This window comes from Bidens hawaiensis, unplaced genomic scaffold, assembly GCF_021521415.1.
Source record: "Bidens hawaiensis isolate Kalapana, Puna unplaced genomic scaffold, B.hawaiensis_p1.1 tig00014135_1, whole genome shotgun sequence".
NCBI classification, from domain to species: domain Eukaryota; kingdom Viridiplantae; phylum Streptophyta; class Magnoliopsida; order Asterales; family Asteraceae; genus Bidens; species Bidens hawaiensis.
In genome coordinates, this window is record NW_027492215.1 from 378,521 (window position 1) to 387,246 (window position 8,726).

Sequence of the window (8,726 nt, forward strand, 5' to 3'; positions counted from 1 at the left end):
ACACCGTGAGTCTCGTTACAGGAAGGACAAGGTGGGGGGGTCTTCCTGTAACCACCCTCCGGCATGAGAATTAGTAACGTTCGTAGTGAAGAAAGTACTAAAGTAAAGTAGACTAAGTGTAGTTAGAATACGAGTGAGTGAGTGTGGATGAATACCTCATGCAGGTTGACAAGGTATTTATAGCCGAAGGAGGTAGGAAGGTGAATGGGCCAACTGTCCTCTTCTAGAAGATCTTGATAACTGCCTGGACGCGTGTCATCTTATGATAGGTTGAGCTATACGTCCCATGTGCATGGGTATAACAACCTGGACACGCGTCACCTAATGATAGGACGAATTGCACCCTGGCCATGTGCACGATTATAACAAACTGGCCAGGTGTCCTTCTTTCATTTGTGGGCAAGTCACGTACTCCTCAAGTAACAATCGTGGACGTTCTTCAATAGTGTAGTTAGTTATTGACAGCTGTCTAGTTGGCATTGCCCTCCGGTTATACTGGCGGACAGATGTCTTGTTCCGCTGATGACTTCTGAGGGTGCCAGGATGCTTTCGCATGTGGTACGAGGATGTTCTTCCTCTCCCATGATATGCGGGTGATCCGAATGTCCCGCGGGTGATACATGAGAGGTTCCTCAATAATGACTTTCGGGTGATAATTTAAGGGTATTTGTCTCATTTTGATTACCACAATAATAATAATTAATGTAGCATTGCAAATCGGCCATGGATACAAGCGATTGGCCCAGGCCTAATCAACCTCCTCCTGCTGCTGCTGATTCCTCCGTAAGGACTCTCGTCTCACCCGAAACACGCCATAAGATCGTCATTAAGATGTATGTATGTATGTATGTTAGGGTTTTCTTTTCTTGGGAATTATCATAATGTTAAAACTATGTGTACTGGTTTTCTCACTATCTTTTCCGGTTTTACTAAAATGTGAATTTCATTGGTTGGAACAAAACATGTGCCCCCCAAATCCTCAAGCCCTTGCGCCCGCCCGTTAACAAGACAGATTAACGGTAGCTGGTGGATATCATCTTCAATTTGCTTAAATATTATATCTTCTTTCTTGTAAGCTAGAGTTAGCTTGCAATTCATTTATGGTTCATATAACCTCTTTTGGCACTCATTAATTATGTTTTTTTAGTCTGATATATATATATATATATATATATATATATGTGTGTGTGTGTGTGTGTGTGTGTGTGTGTTTATGTAGAATGGATGACTTGAAGAAGCATGTTCAGTTTTCTGGACAAGAGAAGCTACATGAACTAAAGGATATTGCTTTGAGGATTGAAGACAAGATTTATACTGCTGCAACTAACTATGTTTGTATTATCTTGAAAATGTATTTATAAGTTATGTAAACATTTCATAATTTGTTTTGGTTTTGCAGGATGATTATATGCGGAAAATATCTACCAAGTTGCTGAGCTTGCAGAATAGATTTGCAAATCATATGTCCAACTCTGCTTGTACTACTGTAAACCCTTCTGATCCAGGTACATTTAACTACTCTGATAACTTTATTCCGTTTATTAAAATATCGTATGTTTCTTTCTATATATTTAAGAACTGGATTAAACATTTATAGGTCATGAGTTTATAAAATCAGTCCTTTTGTGTCACGGTGAGATTGTTATTTTGGGACCTCTTTGGTTAGGCCTGTCAACGACCTGAATGTTCTGTGAATTGTTAGGCGGGAAGTTCGTTTATGACTTTATGTTCGTTGTTTAACAAAAGAAGGAACATGAACGAATATCTCGTCTGTTCATTTATGTTCGTGAATGTTAATTCATTTACGCTCATTTATGTTCGTGAATGTTAATTCATTTACGCTCGTTTATGTTCATTTAGGTATGTTAATCTGCGTGTTTTAAGTTCGTTTATATATTCGTTAAATTTTTTGGGTCCATTACAATATATTTTAATTTTATGAAATTAAAATATCTCCCATTATTATTTAGGCCGAACAGATTGATGTCCCCATCATAGTTATCAAAAGCGCTCGCCTAGGCGCATTTTTCAGGCGAGGTGCAACCATACCGCCTTGCATAGTCAAAAGGTGTTTTTCTGGTAAGTTTACCCGCAAAAATGGCTTTTCTTTCAAAAATACTTTAAACTTTTATCAAGTACACAACTATATGTAATATTTCTTCTTACACATTTTATCTTAAAAGAATTTATTTTATTTTGAAACTAGGTATATGATTTTAATATCTAACTATATAATATATTAATATTAATTTTATATACTTAACAAGATATATTTATAATTTTATTCAGTGCATACTATATTTTATTTTATTTTACTTCTCATTTAAGTACGTTTATTTTTGTCTCAGGCCCTCACTTTTTTTGCGCCTTGCGCCTAGGCCCCAAGCGAGGCCTATGCGCCTTGAGTGCGTCTAGCGCCTTTGATAACAATGGTCCCCATGTACTTATAATTGGTGTTACCTCGAGTATATTTAAATTAGTTCTTTCTTTGTGTTCATTTGCATTCGTGAACTGTTGATTTATACTATTAGCAAATGACCATAAACGAACACGAACAAGAAAACCTTGATGTTTAATTATTAATGTCAATCGTTTGGTCAGTTAAAGTTAAATGAACGGGCATGAACATGCCCAATTTGTGTCCGTTTAGTTCATTTACAAGCCTATCCCCGGTTAAGTGCAAGTGTCTTTTTTCTGAAAAAAGGAAATTTTGAGCTTTTATTTCAACATTATATTCTATTTTTCTCATTTAGAACATATTCAGTATCTTTTTGGTTTATTTCACCATAAGGTCAACTCAATAACCAAGGTCAAACTCAACCACCTTCTATACCTGTACCCTCTAATTATCCTCAAGCTGGTAAACAAGTTTTACCTCAAAGCATCCACAATAATGTTTCATCATCTGGAGTGCCACCTGGCAGTGGCATAGCACGCTCGACAGGCCAAAATTCAAGCTTGCAGAATACTCAAAAACATTTCTGTAATAATATGGGACATGGAATACCTCCCAACAATTTTGTAAGTCAAAGGCATCTATCAGCAGCAGCCACATCAAATTGCAAAGCCGAAGCTCCAACAGAATAATATTAACAATAATAATAATAATAATAATAATAATAATAATAATAATTCAACCTCTGTGCAACCACACATTCAGCAGCAGCATCAGAATTTGTTGCAGCCAACTCATTTCCAGCCTTCTCAACTACAGGTGCCAATGTTGGAGTGTTAAAAGGGATTCTGGTCAACATGGGTCAAACGGGTTTGAAAAATAAAAATAATTAACACATTAACTATTATTACAAAATTGTATTATTCTAATAAAATATCATATTTTTTAAAATCAACTTTCAAGGCTGGCAACAGGGCTGGCAAGACAGGCGTAAACGTGTTAAACAAGTGAGACACGATTAACACGAGCATGACATGATAAACTAATCGTGGCATTTTCCGAGCATGAGTCTGTTTATAAACGTTTTACATGACACAACTTGTTTAACACGATTAATATCTCCTGTTTACTGTCACGGCCCGACACGGCACGACATGACACGATACAGTTAACAGATAACAAAATAAAATAAAGATCACCAAAAATTAAGATACGTAAAGGAAGAAAGCAGTAGGAGCGTAGGACTAATTGAGTTAGAGAAGCTTTATAGGGTTTTAGTAACATAAATATGTATAACTTTTTTAAAGTTTAAATATGTATAATCGGGACTAAACATATTGACCAGGGTTTGATGGTGTCTTAGACGTGTCGACATGTTTATGACACGAAAGCAGCTGTTATGCTCAAAAGTCAAACCCAAGCCTGTTTAACTCCGTGTCGTGTCTTGTTAAACATGTATGTGTCGGAAATTGACAGTTTGAATGACGCTTTGGGTTAATCTCAACTTGATTAACCCACTCAACCTGTTTGACCCGAGTTGACCAAGTTTCAAGTAAAGGACAGCTTTAAAATTCTAATCTCTACAATATTTTATGCAGCCCAAAATGTTGCAACCATCTTCTCTTTCTACAATTAAGCAAACTCAGCAACCTCATTATCCACAATCGAGTCAGCCCGTGAGTCAACGCCATCAACAAATGGTCCTAAGACAACAAAGACAGCAGCAGCCGAGAATGTTCGGCCAGCAGAATAGTCTTTCCAGTGTGCAGTCAATTGGTCAACATAACTTTTCTGGTATTCATCAGCAGCAGCATTTGGGCCCTCAAAATAGTCCAAAACAACCGTAGTCGCTCGGAACTCAATCTGGTAACTCCATGCTGAACAACCAACATTCATCACACCTCATGCAGTCAACTCAAAGTCAAAGGGCACAAATGGAATTACAGCAGCAGTTACAAACACAGTCAGCTCAGTTTCAACATCAACTTAATATGAAACAGAGGCTTCCAACATCATTTCATCAACAGAGAGCTATGCCAGAAGCTTCATCAAGTAAGTTATATCATGGTTTTGTTTTAAATGATATTTTTTAAAAATTATTTTATATTTATTGTAGTGTCTTCAGATTCAACAGCTCAGACAGGACATCCAAACAGTGGAGATTGGCAAGAAGAGGTGTATCAAAAGGTGTTACATCCATGATCCAACTACTTTAATTTTAAAGAAAAATGAATAATACAATTATGGATCTATTTTCTGTTTGTATAATATGATGTGAAACATGAAGTTATGATCTTTTATTTACAGGTGAAAGCTATGAAAGACAAGTATTGTCAAGAGTTGGCTGACATGTACCGGATTTGTAGAGCCAGATTGCAGCAAGTATGTTTCTTGGTCATATTCATTTTCAACCTGTTTTGCACAACCATTTAATACATAACTGCATACAGCTTGGGTTGTAAACGAACCTAACTGAACTGAACCTAATGAGGCCTTGTTCATGTTTGTTAAGCATTTATTAGAAAAAAGACCAGTTCATGAACCATTAACCAAACAGAATTTTTATCGATGTACGTTCGTTAACGCAACAATTATGTTTGTGTTCGTTCGTTAATTTCACTCATAGACGCAAATGAACAAGTGAACACAAACCAACATATATTAATTTGAAAAATCAATATATTTAATCATATACTCAAGTATTAGACATAATCGTACAAAATAAATACGAAGTTAAGAACTGGTGCGTTTCTAATATAAAAGTTAAGATAATAAACTAATAAAAATTAAAAGTCATAAAAGAATTTGAAATATTAAACTAAAACTTAAGATATAAAAATATAATGACGAATATAAACAATGAAGATTAAGGAACGTAAGCGAATGAAAAATTAACAAACATAAATGAACACAATACCGAGCGTTCATGAACACGATCTATGTCCATGTAAAAAAAATCATATAAAATAGGCAAAAGGGTGTTTGCGAGTCAAAACAGGCTAGAACATGACACATTTTAACCATACTCGTCTTGATCCATATATTTCCACCTCTACAAAGATCATCTTAATTTCATGTTTGATTTTTGTTGACCAGCATGATTCTTTTTGTCAGCCACCAAATGGAGACCAAGTTGAGAGGCTGAAAAAATATAATCATACGTTGGAATGTTGCATGAAATTTCTAAAACTCCCAAAAAACAACATAACTCTAAACCATAAAGAAACTTTGGGTGTGTATGAGAAAGAAATTGTTAATCTCATAACTTCACAAACGCGCAAACTCGCGCCAACACTCCAACAACAACGTATGAATCAAATGCAGCAATCACAGCAGACACAAATCCAGTTCTCACAAATGCAGCCTCATGAAAGTCAGATGAACTTACAGCATAATAACTTGGCCACTTTGCACCATAATTCGGTTTCAAATCCACAGCAGTATATGATGAGTATGCTTCCACATCAACAACTGAAGCAACTTCAAAGCAGATAAATGCAGCAACAGTTATTGCAAAAGCAACAGTTACTTCATCACCATCAGTTTCACCAACAAACAAAGTATAACACAAAGCTGAATGTAAACCAACCGCAGCATCAAATAAACGATGCTAACGAAGTAAGAGTCATTGAAACAATTGAGTTCTGTGACTAAATCCAGTACACCTTTGCAACCTGCCAGCTCAGCATTTGTGGTGTCGTCTCCATCAACTCCATCTACATCTGATGTGCAAGTAGACCCAGATAAAATTGTTAGTTCGGGTGTGTCGTTACTTTCTAATGAGGGAAACATATGTACACCTGGTGTGTCAGCCTCTCCTTTGCTTGCGTAGAGCACAAATCCTGATGTCAATCATGCCAATGATGCTTCAGTTGTTTCTGGAAAGTCAACCACTGTTGAACAGCCACTTGAACGTTTACTTAAAGTGGTCAGTAATCAGTTAACATTCGTTTATGTTAGTTCATTTATGTTCATTAATTTACACTTGGCTAAGTTTGATTGTTAGTTTATTCATTTAAAATTTTTGGAGCGTTACAACTTAATCTAGTTTTAATAACTGTTTAGGCCAAATACATTCTTCTTCAAATTACTTTTATCTGATTTTAGCTTAGTTATGTTAAACTGTTCGTGTATGATGTTAACGAACATAAATGAACACGAGCATGTTCATTTTATTAATGAACGAACGCGAACATGAAAGCCTTATTCATCTAATTGTTTGTTTAGTCTAAAAACTAGAAATTTACGGAAAGAATATAATGTTTAAAATAACATTTGACACTTTTAGTCTGACACCTTGGGTATATCTTTCATAACAGATAAAGTCAATTTCATCAAAATCTTTGAGTGCTTCAGTTAAAGACATTGATGTGGTTGTTAGTATGGTCGATAGGGTTGTAGAACCCACATCGGATTGGGAATCTATTAATGCAGTTAGTCAGGACCTGGTTGCCATGACAAACACAACAGCTACTGGAAAAAGAAAAACAAAACACTTAAAGAATCCAATGTTTATAAATGTCGTATCATCTCCATGTTGTGTAAATGATAGCTTTAATCAGTTAAAGTATTTGGAGAATTCAGAACTGGAATCCACTGCAACTTCTACCATTAAAAGGCCTTGGGTTGAGGTATTATATCTTCATCTATAATATTGTTTAATCCGTTAGTATGGTTGACAGCATTTGTGCAATTTTCTCTATTAACAGTATTATTATTAACATGTGTGCAAATTTCGCAGATGAAGCATCCACTCTTGGATGTAATAAGGAAAATAAACCAAGGACTGATAGATACTGTGGTTGATATTAGCCAGGAAAATGTTGACTCAGATGGTAAAGGAACCATTGTTAAGTGCTCATATAGTGCTGTAGCTCTTTGTCCAAATCTCAAATCGCAATACGCGTCGGTCCAAATGGTATTTTACTCTATTTATTCCTTAGATATTAAGACTTCTACATATAACCATGTTTGTGTTTTTTATGCATAAAATGTAATCAATTTAAAATGGAAATCCAAACACTCCTTTACCTTATAGCCAACTATGATACACTGGTAAACGAGCACAAATGTAGCATGCTCGTGTTAGTTTGTCTAACTTTAACCGAACAAACGATTGAGCACAGACATGGTTTTCTTGTTCGCGTTTGTCCGTTAAGAAAATTTATTGTTCATGTTCTTTCTTGTTCGTTCATTAACAGTATAAAGGCAGTTCACGAACGTAAACGAATGAACGTAGCTGAAGACAGATAAGCAAGCATAACTGAGCAAAAACCAATTAAAATTAAATGTGAATATCAATGTGTTAGGCCTAAAACTTTTTAATGTATATTCTCGAACGTTAAGGAATGGACTTAAAACAAACGTAAACTAACGAATATAATTGAACATAAATGAATTTAAATGAACGAACGAGGCATGTGTTCAAGTTGGACTGTTTAACTAAATGAATAAAGTATTTTGTTCATGTTCATTCGTATATTTTGTTCAGGTTTATAATTGGCTCACTGAATGTTCCGTTTGTTTACAGTCCTAATATGTATTTAACACATGTGCAGCCACCTATACAACCGTTGCGATTGCTTGTTCCTGCAAATTATCCGAATTGCTCCCCAATACTCTTGGATAAGGTGCCTGTTGAAGTCAAGTAAGAAATATTTTTTTGCCTTAATTTTTCTGAGTTGACTCACTAATGAGTGGTTTCCAGTTTCGACCTTATCATTAGGACAAGATGTATAATTTTGAAGGCTAGTTTAGAGTTTAGACATTTGACAAAATATTTGTTTCCAATGTTCAGCAAGGAATATGAAGATCTTTCTATAAAAGTCAAATGGCGGTTTAATAGTTGTGAGAAGGCTTTCTGACCAGATGTCACTTGAGAAGATGGCACGGACTTGGGATGATTGTGCCCGTGCGGTTATATTGGAGTGTGTGCAGCAAAGTGGCGGTGGCACTTTCACTTCTAAATATGGAGCATGGGAGGACTGCCTAACTGTTGCATGAGTTTGTACAATTTGAAACCAGATTTTGCGTTTTGAACACGAGTATCATGTCGTGGATAAGACTTTTAGTTCTTGATATGGTGAAAGTCAATAATCATTTTTGGATCATATCCAAGATGAAACTAAAATAAAGCATACGTCTTCAATATCTTCTCAATAAGAACAGAATGAGATCAGCTTGTACATTATTCTCTTTGGGACACTAGATTTTATCAATGCCTTTTTTAAATCTATAAAGATTCATTATCATAAAAGTTAATGGATTTGTCAAAGATACTGGTTTATAAATTCATTTTTGAGTGTCTCCCTCAAGCTAGCTACTTTAACCT

General features: G+C 35.5%; 1 pseudogene; it reads left to right on the plus strand.

Moving 5' to 3' along the window:
- Positions 1 to 723: 723 nt before the first annotated feature.
- On the plus strand, positions 724 to 8,398 carry LOC143545957 (mediator of RNA polymerase II transcription subunit 15a-like; annotated as a pseudogene).
- The last annotated feature ends 328 nt before the right edge of the window (positions 8,399 to 8,726 follow it).